General features: G+C 36.6%; 1 long non-coding RNA gene across 1 annotated transcript; it reads left to right on the top strand.

The window, feature by feature from the left end:
- The first annotated feature begins 3,934 nt into the window (after positions 1 to 3,934).
- LOC149131409 (uncharacterized) lies at positions 3,935 to 8,461 on the top strand. Its single transcript, XR_016237965.1, has 2 exons — positions 3,935 to 4,245; positions 7,858 to 8,461. It is a non-coding gene; the product is annotated as an uncharacterized LOC149131409 (long non-coding RNA).
- Positions 8,462 to 16,286: the final 7,825 nt, after the last annotated feature.

The following is a 16,286-nucleotide window of genomic DNA, read 5'->3' as shown; positions in this document are numbered from 1 at the left end:
TTTCGTTTCAAATGTTGTATTGAGTTACCAGAATATTGTTTAGATCAGTCACGCTATATTGTTATCATTCTATTATATTTGATTGTAGTTAAGTATAATTGTTTGTTTTGAGGAACGAAACATGTCACAATCGACATAACTGTTCAAATTTTATACAGAGCGTGTGACTAGGAATATTTCATAGATTTTAAGGTCAGATGTGACAATCATTGAATGTCATATATTATCAGTAAAGCAGCTCCTGATAAAAACCAATCTCTAGAAACAAATATATCAGTCAAGCGTTTAAAGGTGAGGTAAGCAACATCATGTGAGCGGGAGAGAAACACTTGATTATCTCTCATTTGAAAACACAACTGATGAGTCGAATGAGAGAAAGGGGGTGGTGGAGAGAGGGAGGATAAGTGAGTGAGAAAGAGGGTGGGTGAGAGAAGGAGAGTGAGTGAGGTGGGGAGTGAGTGAAAAAAAGGGTGGGTCAGAGTGGGGGAGTGAGTGAGAGAGCGGGTGAGTGAGTGAGAAGCGGGGGCGGATGGGAAACTGATTGCTTTAGAAAATCATTGCTGAAACATCTTTGATCACATGTCTTTATGCACACGGATGAACACTAGTTACGTAACAAAAGCAACAACAACGGCAACAAACCGTATGTATGCAAATTTCACACCTCCTCGTGAGAACTGGGTCAATATTGACTCATTGTCGCCACTCGGGAAACCCTTACCTCGACATTATGTTACATTTAGAAGGCTATGCCGTTGCAATCTTCAAACAAAAGATGAATAGCTGAAAGATAGCTGGGGACCAAAAAATATAGTGAAGCCCTTCTAAAATAAAGTTTACGTCACATTTTTATGGAATATCTTTCATATATTTTATTTGTATCTGATCGGTAATATTTAAATACAAAGTTTCTATGAGACTTGATGTATTTTTATTACTATATTATCATATGCCATCTTTATGTACATTGATGTTTCCCGCAGTTTATTGGTTTTTCGAGTTTTCAACAGCCAGAGATTTTCACCCAGTTGATCCAGCAAGCTTGTCACCAGTGTCTCAAGTAACACTACCTCTTCCAGAGATCCCCCTTTCTGATTCATAGCCATTTCGAAGCTAGTTCTGTTGTCTTCATAGTCAATGTGATTACCATTTATTCACAATATCTTGTTTTGTCCTAAGACTTTCTAACATATATAAGGGTGCCTAAATTTAGAGGAGGGTGAGAGTCGAGCCCCATACTTTATTTCTCAACCTCGAATGGACGAAATATAATGTCAACCTTATCGATATTTGCACTCAGGACACAATGGTTTTTATGTAAATACTCTCAACGCATCTAACAATTTTGTAAATTCACAATCCTCAATTATTTCTCACACAAACACAAAGCCAGATGCTTGTGGGAGGGATTAGTCCATGAAGTCACGCCAGCTCTTTAGTAGTTCGGACTTCATTTAATCGACACCAAGTAAATAAAAGGCACAACAGACCTCGGTGAAATTTAAACTCAGAGCGTATAAGCGATGTAAGAAAATACAGCCAGACATATTGTCCAGTACCTAAAATATTTTACTTACATTGCGTCAAACAGCAGTCTCGTTTCAATACTATGGATACAGGTACAATGTTCTTAATCGTACCTCCGTTCTATACAAGTGAAAATCTTTCAGCTGTCCACCATCCGGGGTCTAACTAATTTCCACAAGCTCAGACCTGTCAATATGCTTACAAAGATAAAATATATTCGACCAGTATTATTGTGGACAAATTATTTCTAAACACGACAAAAAGTTATGAGTGGAATGAGTTTGATAATAGGTCTGTAATGACTCCGTATCTGATTCTCTCATTCTGTTAGTCATAAATGAAGGACAAATGTCTGAAAAGATAGACTCTACAACCCGCAAATCAGCGGAACGGTTTTAACCAAATTTTTTAATCATCTAACGGATTAAGTAACGCGAATGATAGACTTGAGGTTTCAAAAGTGTCGTACTCATCCGGGGCTGAGGTCGAGTTTCAGAAAACTACAAGAACAGCAATAAAAACAAAATAATTTTAAATAAAAGACTCTCTTGGAAAGTTAATAAGGTCAGGTACAATGTAGTTTTCGTGTTTCCTGAATTCATATAATATGAGAGCAAAAAATTCCTGAGTTAAGAACTTGATTAATAGTGACAAGAAGGAAGAAAAGGAAGAAATGGAGATGAGAATTTATGACTGCGAAGTTCACGCACACAGATAGAGAGATAGATAGATAGATAGATAGATAGAGAGAGAGAGAGAGAGAGAGAGAGAGAGAGAAGAAAGAAAGAGAGAGAGGAGACATAGGTTATGTGTAACTAAATGTGCGCATGAGTGTGTATTTGAACGTGTCATAGTATGAGAGAATGTGTGAGTTTCAATAAGGTAGAAAGGAGAGAAGTTGAGATAGAAATTAAAAAAAAAAACAAAACAGGAACAACAGCAAAAGAGATAGAAGTGCTTGTATGTGTGTGTGTGTGTGCGTGTGTGTGTGTGTGTGTGTGTGTGTGTGTGAATTTGAATGTGGTAGAGAGAGATATAGAGAGAAGGGGGAGAGAAGGGGGAGAGAAGGAGAGAGAAGGAGATAGTGAGAACAAATGGTTTGTGTATATACGTATGTAACTATTTGAGAGACGAAATGAAAGAGTATTGGTGGTAGATTGTAAAAACAAGAGAGAGAGAGAAATGAGATGTAGTGGGAGAGAGAGAATATATATATGTATATATATATATATATATATATATATATATATATATATATATATATATATACACATGCGCTCATAATACGTACTTACACATATACATGTATGCACCCACCCACACACATACTTACATACATACATACATTAGAGTGTCAGAAAAGAAAAAAACTCGACCAGAATGTATGTATAGATATAAATGTGTATATAGGAGAGAGAAAGAGGAAGACAGAATGAAAGGAGAGAAGAAAACAGTGATGAGGCCGAGTGCTTGGAGCCAGTTCATTATAGTCATTCAGTGAATCTAAATAGTGTTGTCCTTTAAACATAAGTAACAGAAGTATTGCTGAAACAGCAACCTATCTTATTGACTACTTTCGTTGGTGCACAAACCATTTAGAAAATACAATATCGCTGATTGTATCGGCTCTACTTAATGATAACAACTCCTTTTATCTCTACCATGGTGAGTGAAGTACAACGTCGACCCAGCTGCGATTTCAAATATGGAAGCAGATAGAATAAATTAAATAGCAGATGCCATTTATTTCGGTGCATAATCGTTTCTGCGGTTTAACGTCTGAGATTTTATAACCGTTGCGGCCTATATATATATATTTTTTGAAGTTTACTGCAGATTTGGTGTTCAAACATAGAAAAAATCTTTTGCTATAATATGCGTGGAAAATGTGTGTGTGTATGTGTGTGTGGGTGGTGTGGGGTGGGAGTGTTTGTGTGCATGTGTGTGTGTAAAAAAGGAGAGAGAAATACATATACATTGACTTCTGTAAAAAGGATGGAGAAACACATATACATTGACTTCTGTTTAAAGATATAATAATAAATTGTTAGAATCGATTGTGTGAAAATTAAAGCTTTGCAATATCTGTGCTGGATCATCAAGTACAATATTACTATTCAACCATCCAGGTTTCATAACATAAAATACCAGCTACGTATGGGGCTCGATTTAATTGATTATTCTCTTCACTCAGTTACATTTCCTTGTAAACAGTTCAGAAATTATTTAGTGCAAAATGACAGGATTCTCACGAATGATACTGACATCACAAAATGATCGAAAGTATTTACAATTTTATAAGATTAACTGGTAAACAATTACAATCAGTCCTTTCTTGCTATACTTTATTCTATTCTTGGTAACATCTTTGCTGCTCTGAAACAAAATGAAACAATTGGTTGTTTGTCATAGAAACAGTGACACGTGAAGCGTGTCACTGTTTCATGAATGACTCGTTAAACTTGAATGTTGCTTGTTTTGACTACATTGGTTGGCACAGCAACCGTTTGCAGTGATGAGCAGCGGCTATATTAGTTACATAAAAACAACATCTAATCCTGAGTTAATCTCTGCATTGTATTCCCAGTATGAATAAATGCAGACGCTGCCGAGTGGGAAAGTTCTATTCGCCCTCAAGAAAACTCAGTTTGTCATCTGCGATGTGTACCTTTTATAAAGGAATCGTGTCGGCACAAGGCTTTTTGGGTGACATTGCAGGTGATGAGGAAATTATGTGGAAATCCATTAAGCGTAGTGTCTCTCTAATTTAACAGTCTACACAAACTCTCTCACAAACACCCGTGCGCACACACATGTATACATGTGTGTGTGTGTATGTGTGTGCGTGTGTGTGCGTGTGTGTGTGTGTGTGTATGAACACACATACAAGCATATATACACTGGGGCCAGTGTTAGGCAAAAGACAGTCCAAAATACTGAGCAAAGGAAAAGAAATGGAAACCTCGTTAGAAAGAGAACATTTAAACATGCATTCATACCAGCGCTGATGTACGTGTGTGTGTGTATATATGTAACACATACATACATACATACATACATACATACATACACACACACATATACATATTGCACATTGGCATATATGTGTTTACACACGGTCAAACTTATATTTAGAAAGCGAAGGAAAAAGGAGAAGGATGTCTATGCATACATACAGCTATTCTATTTCAATGCTTGCATATGAAAGTGTATATGTTTTTAAGTATGTGTGTATGTGTGTGTATCAGTTTGTGTGTGTGTGTGTGTGTGTGTGTGTGTGTGTGTATCAGTGTGTGTGTGTGTGTAAGCGTGAGTGATTGTGTTTATTTACTTGCGAACTTCCACGGAGTTCGTTGCATATAAATACGGGAAGTGTAAATCTGTGAGCGTCTGTGTATATAGGTGTGTATAGGTGCATATATACACACACACACACACACACACACACACACACACACACACACACACACATATATATATATATATATATATATATATATATATATATATAGGTGTATCTGTCTGAAATCATTGGTGAGTTCATGTATTATTTATATTTGTCTTTTCAAAAGAGAAGCCAAATAATTCAGTTCTGTTAATTCATCTTGAAACTCTCACCATTCACAGCTTCTAAATCATTGAAAAGTTTTTCATTTCTTCAGCTTGGCAACAAATCTTTTTTTTCATTTTCTCCCATTTCTCTCTAACAGACTCTCTTGTCCTTTCTATACAATTTAATTTCTACACTGGTCATTTCTTTATCTTTTACAAATTTTTACATTTTCTTCTTGTTTCGAAGAACTTTATTTTAAAATAGCATCTGTTTTTTTCTTAAATATTTGTTTATCCACTTCCGACTCTGTTAAACTTTTTGTCGGCTGTGGTCAGTGCTAGTTTAGCTGTAGGTCAATCATAAACTGTCACACTTATAGACAAAATTGTTCTATTGTTAGTGGCTTCACTGACTATATTTCATAATGTAACACGTAAATGAAAGGCGACTTGGCTGATATTTCTAGCAGGATTATCAACAACGTACAGGTTCCCTTGCATTGTTACCTCTATTCTGTTTTTAGTTACTATACTGCAGTGGTTCCTAGAGACTCCCTCCACTCACGACCACAATCATAGATCAGTTTCTGCTGCAAATTCAAAACAATTCTATTTCACCAATAAAACTTTACCTAATTAACCCATCATTTTGTTATTGGTACATCCGTCGATCCTTTTAGGCCACCCTATTATCGGTCCCACCGTTCTTATTGACTATGTTGACACAAGTATTACTGATCCTAGTGAATGTGATATTTGTGACGGTAGTAGGTTTGTTGCCAGCCTGGCAGAATCATTAGCACGCCGGGCGAAATGCTTAGCGGTATTTCATCTGTCTCAACGCTCTGAGTTCAAATGTCACCGGGATCGACTTTGCCTTTCATCCTTTCGGGCTCGATAAATAAAGTACGGGTGAAACATTGGGGGCGATACAATCGACTTAGCCCCTTACCCAAAATTTCAGGCCTTGTGCTTATAGCAGAAAGGAATAAATAGGAATATGGACATTGATGTGTCTGTTGAAATATTGTCTGTATTTGATATAATTATTGTAGCATTAATGCAATCGATTTATAACATCGTTTGAACACAGATATACCCTGCATTTTACTCTGGCACTTTGCATTCTGAGTTCAAATCCCACCGAGATTGTCTTAGCCCTACACTCTTGAGGAGTTTCGCTAAGTTAAGAAAATAAATAGCAGCCACTTCTGGGTGTCGTTCCACCCACTCTCCTTTCTTTCGTTCTTGCTAATCCTTGACCCAAACAGCTACTTCCCTTTCATTCTATCATGCTGGGAAAATGTTTTGATTGATGTTCGAGATTAAGAACTTCAGTTGTTGACTATAATGACGACGACGACGACGACGACGATGATGATGATGATGATGATGATGATGATGATGATGATGATGATGATGTTGTTGATGATGCTGATGATGAGGAGGAGGGGGAGGATGTTAAACATCAAAATAGGTGGTATCAAAAAGGTTCCGGAATGTTTAGGTCTAATAAAAAATAACTTATTTACCTAATTTTTAACATCCTCTCCTTCGAAATAGTCACCTTGCTCAGCAATAAATTGGTTCCAGCGTTCCTGCCACGTTGGAATCCGGACTGGTAGTCGTTTTTCGTTGGCGAGTCGTGGACCTTCTGCGATTCGTTTTGGATCTCGATAACGGAGTACAAACGAAGATCTTTGAGCTGCCTTTTCATCTTGGAGAAGAAACAGAAGTCTGCAGGTGCCACATCTGGTGAACAGGGCGCGTGCAGAGCGATACCTTTTCTAACCTCTCTCCTTAACAGTTTTCTTTCTGCCTCTCCCCCTCTTTCCCCCATATTTCTTTATTTCTATCTCTTGTTGCTCACACGTGGCCATCGTCCATCTTTCTTTTCCTCACGTGACCTTCTTGCTTTTCCTGCACAGACGTTCAAAAGAGCGGACCTGTTTTTTTGCTCTCTTCTATCTTTTCTGTTTTCAAAAAATGTTTCTCCCAGCGTTCATTATTTTCCTCTCGTTATTGTCTAACAACCCTCCATGTTCATTTTCGTTAGGTTTTCTTGCATGCCCTGCTTTTGTTCCAAACTTTGACCCTCCATAAATCCTAAATGTATTTTAGAATTTATGGGAGCATCTGTCTTTGAAGACTTATATTGTCGTTGAATGCTCGAAATGAGGAGTAGATAGACAGCCGACAACTGATGAAGCGTCCTTTCTCTGAGTTTTCTTGTCATGTTTTCAATTATTTCTTGTTGTTTACGTGTTTAACTGTTTTTAAATGTTATTTGCACCTTAGGTGACGTCCTGTAATTATTTATTATTTTAATTGAATGCGATGCATTCATTTCCAAGTATGTATGTATGTATATATATATATATATATATATATATATATATATACACGTTTGTTTTTTATTAAACATACGTTAAGTTTAGGATCGCTCAGCGCATTGAAGTAAAGCTATGGCATTTATTTTTGCAATGAAAATGTTTGCAGTGACTTCGAAGTTTTGCTGATCAGTCGCTTTGTTTTATTGTTTGTGGCACTCAGAACGGGAGAAACTTTGAAGTTTCTGCTGCAGACATTTTACTTGTAAACTGATATATATATATATATATATATATATATATATATATATATATATATATATATATATATATATATATATATATATATATATATATATATATACAGGTAACGTCTTTTCTTTTAGACACGTATTGAAAATGCAACTTTTTGTTTTCTTTTATACTCTATGTATTTTTTTTATTTCAGATTTCCCTATGGATTCCTGGAAGATTGTTTGGAACAATAAATTTCCAAAATCCATCATCAATATTTTAAAGTTTCATCTTGAACAATAACAGTCAATGCAAATATTCTGTTGACCCCTCACAAATTATTATTTTAGACATAGCCTTGCATAACTCAGTTGTTAGAGTGTAGGGAAATGTGCGCACGGGCGAAATGTCAGCTGGGATAAAAACAAAATCAAAAACAAAAGAAAACGATATATCATTACATCACTGGAAAGTTATATCGAAGAGATAACTAATGTCGATTATCTTGTCACATCAACAAGGCCAATGACATACTGCTGATAGGAGAAATATTGCCTACTTCAGATAAACTACTTGTTGCTCCAGAAAAGACAATAAAGGACAGATACAAGATTTTGTTTTACACATATAACTTTAAATTGATTTCGATTGTCTTTATTGACATTTATTTCAAATTTGTTTTATTCGATAACCTAAATCAGAGAAGTTTACTATAGATTTTTTGTGAATAGTTTTGATACTGGTGTAGAACCTATGTGGTTACTCTTTGTAACGAGTATTTCAGCTGTAAGCATAGTATAGTAGTTAGGATCCGTGGTGTGGTGGTGTGCAACAGAGAAATTGTCTGCTGTTGGTGGCGGTGGTGGCACTGGCCCTGCAGCTGCAGTTGATGGTGCTGTTGCTGTTGTTTTATCAGCAGCTCATTTGTTGGCGCGAAGCCCTATGACTAAATGCTTTCCAGGCCTCAGCCAATCTATCTTTCTCCGGCATTGTGTATCTAGGACTACGGTATTCAAGTTTCTTCCCCTTTTTATAAACAATGTTAGGAAATTTCCTCCACAGCTTAGCTGGTTTAGTGAGCAGCAAAGGATTCTTTCGTTTGTTCGAAACATGAGGTTGATATAAGAATGCATTAGATGTAGAATTACATATGTTATAAATGCGCAGCAGCGTTCAAGAGTTCACTTCGTAATGATGGCGTCACCTAGAATTATGGGCTTAGACTTCTACGTTGTGAAATCATCGACGCTGGATATAAACTACTTCAACGAGTAACCCTTGGGGGAAGGTACGTTTTATGGGGGTGGGTGTTAATTTCAGTTTGCAGGCTTGCTATACATAGAGTTTGCATACATTTTAGTTAATCTGTTTTTTTTAATTATGCAGAGAACTGGAAAATTTTGATGCTGTCAACTTAATATTTACCACCCGATTTTGATACACACACACCTACACACACACACACACACACACACACACACACACACACACACACACACACACACACACACACACACACACACACACACACACACAAACACACACACACATATATACATACATATATATATATATATATATATATATATATATATATATATATATATATATATACAGGCACACACACACACACATCAGGGTACAAAGACAATAGGCGAGAAGATGTAAGAGAGAATTGATGCAAAAGAAAGAGGAAGAAAGTAAGCGAAAGAGAGGGAAAACTGAGTGCGTTCATGTATTTAAAGGAGAGAACGAGTGAGTGTGTGTTTGATGAAGGAGCAATAAGAAGAAAAACAGAAAAAGAAATTTGAGAGAAAGAAAAGGTAACTGTTTAACTGTAGAGTTTATTTGCTAATATTGGTTGTTGTTGTTGTTATTCATGTGATGTAATATTAATGTTATTGTCATTTTAACTTGACTTCAGAAAATCAAAGAGATTCCCTTTCTTTTCATGAAAAAGTAATTCTTTATATTTTTTCTTTTATTTTTCAGCCGATATTCCCCTCTCCCTTGAGATGTAAATGTTGATATTTTATCGAGTATTTCGTGTTGTCTCGTTATGAAACCAACCAAACAACTCGTGTATCTGCTTCGATTACGGCATCCCAAATGTGATAACATAAAAAAACATCAAATAATACAGCTCCAAGATATGAAGTCACCAGAAATGATTATTGCGTCATGCTGGATGCCTGCAGAGTTTTTAATTACACACACACACACACACACACACACACACACACACACACCCACACCTATACGTACATACACACACATACATATCTATGCATATATCTGCATGTATGTGTGTATACACTCAATTGTTCGTAGTAGTGTATCCTTATGTCTGAATATATTTTATGATTCTCCATTATAGTTCCTTTGTTGAATGTATACGACTTGAGACGTAACCTCATATTCTATTCTGCCAACTGCCGGGTGAGCTGCCACTGAAGTTAGTCAATTGTCACATGTTTAACATTTCTGCAAACCTGTCAAAATTTTGGTCGTTTACAAGAGACGCGATTCAAGGTTAGAAGCACTGCACCGAACTACAATAGTACAAATGGACGTTGACATAGGACGGATTTGATCACACAAAGCAAAGAGTCGCATTGAACACCATAGGGCGTTTTATTAGACGATCTAACGCCTCTGCCAGCCCTACGTCATTCAGTGTCAGGTCGATAAAATTGAAATGCAAAGACATGAGATCAGTTCTTCTATTACCATCCAAGTCTACAAGATAAACTTGTCTTAACACTGAAATACCAAACCTCTTGCATAAACTGAATTGTGTCTTTCCGAATTCTTCAATCGGCTATGGGTTTCCCCCGCTCATGATAAACCATACATGTGTATAATGACATCTCTACGCGCAAGCATTCACAAGATATTTGTAAAAGAGCTGGTGATTGCCCAGGCTTACAAGTAATCTGTCTCCCCGATACTGATGTTGTTCAAGAAACTCATCCCCCATCACTTTACAGTCCAAATAGTTTACCACCAATGTAAAAAATAGTAGGGGCATTACTATCACCATGCAAAGAACCGGCGGATCATTTCCCACGACGCATCTCGTTTGGTTCCTTTAAAATTCATCGCTCTGGATTGGTACTATTCTCACAACAGGCGAAGGATGTGATGTTGAAATGCTGTCCACATCTGCTCTAGCTCGAATAGCCTACGACTATTGTATCTATTACGTCTATTATAGTTCACCAAAGCTAATTATCTCCCTTGGATAGCCGTTGGGATTAATGGCAGGCTGATTGTCTTCACGATTCTAAATTTCTACCGGACATTGACTTAGGACAGCGATCTGTTCCAGAAGCAATTTGAACTTTTCTCGACAAGAAAGCCATTACCAGGCTTTTATTACTCCATATATTGTAGCTAGACCTCCAATAAGGGATGCTGGGACTTAAGTCTCCCTACTAGTCACCGTTCATATATTGGAGATCTGATGTTTGAGTGTGAGTGTGTGAGAGCGTGAATCTTTTTTGGTCATGTTTCTCTCACCCCTCTTGACAACCAGTGTTCCTTTGTCCCCAGTAGATCACAGTTCGCCAAAAAGAGACTGATAGTAAAGTAGCATACCTAACTAAATGCGGGGATAAACTTTAAGTTGTCACGAACAGCAAATTTATTCCACCTAATTACAGAATCTAAGACAGATTTAGTTGATGTCTATATGAACTTAATTATGCAATTGAAAATTTCTTGACTGACTACGTTAGACTCGTTAGTGTGCACTTAGCTGCTAATTTTCCATGTTGACGGTGTCACAACGTATGTGAAATTGTTGTTTCTGCTAAATATATTGCCTAACATGACAGTTTCAAACGTCTTTGTTTAGAAATAAAAAAAGAAGACAGTTTAACGGACGGCAACAAAGCAAATTACATCAGAATTAACAACAACAATCATCACAAACACTACAAGAAACAATACTTGTTGATGAAGGATAGTGAAAACAATAGCATGTGGCCTCTATTAAAGTCCAACAGCTGGTTTGACAATATCGCAAGAGATGTAAATAGCAGTTGGCCGAGTCAAACTTAAAACTGAAGAATGTAACAAAGACAGACGCCGCATGAAGAACAAAAGAATAAGAAGATGAGAAAGGAATGAAAAGAAAGAATAAAATTTGGAATAAGAACGATTTTATGAGAAAGGAGAGAAATGAAAGAAGGAAAAAACTTAGAAAGGTGGAGAAGGAATAAAACAGGAGAAAGAAAATTTGAGGTGGAAACATGAAAGAAAAGAAAATTTAATGGATAGGGAAAATGAAAGATAGAAAGAAGGAAGATGTGAATGAAAGGTAGAAGAGAGACACCAAACAAGAAATTAAGGAGAGAAAATTAAAAAATGAAAAATATGGAAATTACAAAGAAAAAACCAATTAAAGAGTAAATAAAGGAAAACACTCATAGAGAAATATAAAGACAGAGTAAAAATATTAAATTAGGAGAGCAACACACACACACACACACACACACACATACACACACACGTATGCACACACACACACACGCACACACACACACATTTCTGTATTCTACCTTTTATAACTTGGGTTCGTTGAAAGATGCTGTATAACATAATGATATAAAGCAAAAGAAAAAATCTTAATTTCCTTCAACAGAAATTTCACTATTTCCTATAATTTTCTGTAGATAAACGTAGAAATCTCCTTTATGCGAATAAATAAAATATCTTTATTTTTCACATGACAACTCGCTCACCTCATCCACCCTCATTTCATTCTATTTTGCCCTCAGCTTCTACCCAAAATGCTACTAAAATACATTTTCTCCTTAATAATATCTCTGGTTGGCTTAGAATACTTTCAAGAAAATCCATTATGTCCCGTAATGATGGGGGAAAGAATGAGTATATGTGGCGTCAATTTCTTTCCTCAGGCCTGCACAAATATGTAGAGAGTGAAAATATATTTCATCAACGTTTTGGCCAGGCACAAAACCATTTATGCTGTGGTTTTCATGCCTTCACAAAGGAAAATATATCAATTTCAACGAAATAAAATGAAATTGTATCACTTTTCATATTGTAGCTACTGGGCAACGGCGTTATTTGTTATGGGATACCAACCGGTCAGTTACTGGCTCAGAGCATTTGTACATAAATACATACGTACATACATATATGATTGGACGCTTGATGAGATCCGAGCCATTAATCTGAAAACCCGGAAGTTATTAACAAGCACACATAATTTCCTCAACAACAGAGATGTACACCGCCTCTACCTAACATGAAAACCAGGCGGTAGAGACTTAACATTGACCCAAACTGCCTTTGAATGTCATATCCTATCCGTTTGGCAACAGGTTTGCATACATGAGACTAATATCATCATAAAATTTGGAGGCAGCTCCTTGAGCAGCATTCCTTATTTGATAACCTTAAATACATGCCCAAAGAAGTCACACGACTCTACCGTGTATATCAGCCGGAAGCCAGGCACATATTTGTTAGTAGAAAGATCCGAGATGATAGTTACATTGCCCATCAAAGCAGTCTATCACGGACCAACAACCTGATTAGTACCTCCCACATTGAAGGGTATGCGTTTGTAGTCCAGGAACAGGAAATATCAGCCAAATACTTGATGCAAAAAAGGAACAGAGATACAAGAAAAGCATCAAAATGTGGCTACCAATGCAGACTTTGTGGAGTTAGCACCGAAGATATCACCCACATCATAAACGGTTGTCCGAAAACGTCCTCACAGCATTATCTCTCGAGGAAACATGACGTTGCAGCTAGGATACTGTATAATGAAATTCGTCAGAAGGATAACCCCGAGGACAAAGAAATAATAACTCACAGTATCGTAGAAGCCATGGCCATTTACAATAAATAGGAGCACAGGTGGAACGTCCCAGTGAAAACCTCAATAAAATGTAAACAAAACAGACCTAACATAATGATTTGGGCTGAGAAGAGAAACTGTATACAGTTGTAGAAAGAAGCTGCCCAGAGTATGCTAACTTAAAGTAAAGATCAGCGAAAAAGAAAATACCTACGCTGAACTATTGAGTATTCTACAGAGGCTGTATCCAGATTACACGTTCTGGTTTATACATGCAATTATTGGGGTACTGGGATATGTAACACACTGCCGCATTACCAATCTTGAGTAATTAAGTTTCCTAGAAGAAGAAAGGACAAGACTCATTCGAAGGTTATTGATTCACTCCATCACTGGAACTGTAAAAGTTTGTAAACATTTCCAGAAGTTTATCATTTAACTATATATAAGCATGTCTAGATAAGCAACTATATGCATGGAAATGCATACATAGAACAAACTATACAAATCTGCATATATACATACGTACAAAAATACCCTGTTGATTTTGTTGAAACTCTAATGAAGGAGCATTAGATCTAGGTTTCAAACTGACCCTTTTTCTATTGGCAAGAAATTTTGAAATGAAACTGAATAATGACATAATCACATACATGCACACACACACACACACACACACACACACACACACACCTATATTAATTTAATCTCGGTAATAACCGTATAGTGTGCTCTCCAAAGCTTGTCTCCGGGTATTTGCTACCAAATTTTATCTCCTATTTCTGGGAATACATAAGGAAATCCACAAATATCTTCAGGGTATAAAGAAAAAATTGTATAAGAGAAGCTAGATTGAGCAAGCTTTATTACAACTCACTACAATTGTTTCAACTCATTAGTGCTTTGACGCTGACCACTCGAGGACGAGCATGCATATAGCCATTGATGAATGATATTAATACAATATTGTGTAATATGTAACATTCAATAATTAATAGCTGATAATGCTGCGATGAAACTATCCAAGTGATTCGCAATAAGCACCATTCAAACCATCTCGTATTATATATTTATTTCACCTTTCAATTTATATATATATGTATATATATATATATATATATATATATATATATATATGTGTGTGTGTGTGTGTGTGTGTGTGTGTGTGTGTGTGTGTGTGTGTGTGTGTGTGTGTGTGTGTGTAATGTATGTATGCATGTATGTGAATATATATATATATATATTTAAGTATATATATATATATATATATATATATATATATATATATATATGAAAGAAGGTTTGAAAATGCACTTATTTTTGAAAATATTTATTTACTTAACCGGTTTCACTTTTTTAGAAAAAGATTATCAAAAGTCTTTGAGAATAATAAAAAATGTTAAAAAACAGTTTGAGTATTAAAATGCATATATACATTCTTTGATGATAAAATATATTTAAAGTATAAGGCTTTGTCTGAACTTTGTATTGTTACATACTGATTGTCACACATTCTCTGATATTAAGATGAAATTGTTAAAAACAGTGTATGAAAATACACATATGGAATAATACATATACATATTCTTATACATATTCTTTGACAATCGAATAAAATTGAGGAGGAACTGACCTGGCTTTTTTCTCTTGTGTATATTGAGGGAATGTTTTACTGTCTTAAGAGACAGGATGACTGGCTAGCTGGGGTGGGAGGGAGGAAGAGTTAAAAAGGATTTTTTTTATTTTTGGTTGGTCTGTGACAGTCTGTCATGGTTCACTGGTTTTTGGGACTGGTTTTGTGCACATCTCTATGTGTGTGTGTATATATGTGTGTTTGTGTCCGTGTGTGTGTGTGTGTGTATGTGTGTGTGTGTGCCGTTTTTATTGGTCCCAGAGTTTATTGTGGAATGTGTATATGAGTGTGTGTTTGAGTGTTTTTTGTGTCGGTGGGGATGTTAGGTGTGTGTACGTGAGAGTGTGCGTATATCTCTTTGTCTGAGTATGTATGTGTTGTTTTGATCGTCCTTGTGGTGTGTGTGTGTGTGTGTGTGTGAGAGCAACCGTATGTATGTGTGAGGGTGTGTACGTATATGTGCGTATGTGTGTGTATGTATGTGTGCATCTGTGTGTGTGCGTGGGAGTGTTTTGTGTGAGTGTGGGAGTGTGTGTGTGTCTCTCTGTCTGAGTGGGTGTGTTGTTTTAAATATCCTTGTTGTGTGTGTGTGTGTGTGTGTGTGTGTGTGTGTGTGTGTGTGTGTGTGTAAGCAAACGTATGTGTGTGATGGTTCATATGTATGTGGGTGTCTATGTCTGTATGTGAGCGTGTGTGGCATGTGTATATGAGTATGTGTGTGTTTTATCTATGGTAGGATGGTGTGTGTATGTGTGTGCACGTTTGTGTGAGTGTGTATGTGTGTGATTAATATTTGTTAGGGTGTTGTGTGTGCGCATGTGTGTGTATGTGTATATGTGTTTGTTCGTGTGTGTGCGTGAGTGCGTTTGTGAGTGCGTGTGTATGTGTGTTTGTGTGTTTTTTGTGTCGGTGGGGATGTTAGGTGTGTGTACGTGAGAGTGTGCGTATATCTCTTTGTCTGAGTATGTATGTGTTGTTTTGATCGTCCTTGTGGTGTGTGTGTGAGAGAGAGAGCGCAACCGTATGTATGTGTGCGAGTGTGTACATATGTGTACGTCTGTGTGTGTATGTATGTGTGCATCTGTGTGCATCTGTGTGTGTGCGTGGGAGTGTTTTGTGTGAGTGTGGGAGTGTGTGTATACGTGAGTGTGTGTGTGTCTCTCTCTGTGTC

Source organism: Octopus bimaculoides, chromosome 22 (assembly GCF_046866305.1).
Source record: "Octopus bimaculoides isolate indiv1 chromosome 22, ASM4686630v1, whole genome shotgun sequence".
NCBI classification, from domain to species: domain Eukaryota; kingdom Metazoa; phylum Mollusca; class Cephalopoda; order Octopoda; family Octopodidae; genus Octopus; species Octopus bimaculoides.
Note: the sequence above shows the minus strand (reverse complement) of the source record. Positions and strands in the feature narration are given on the sequence as shown.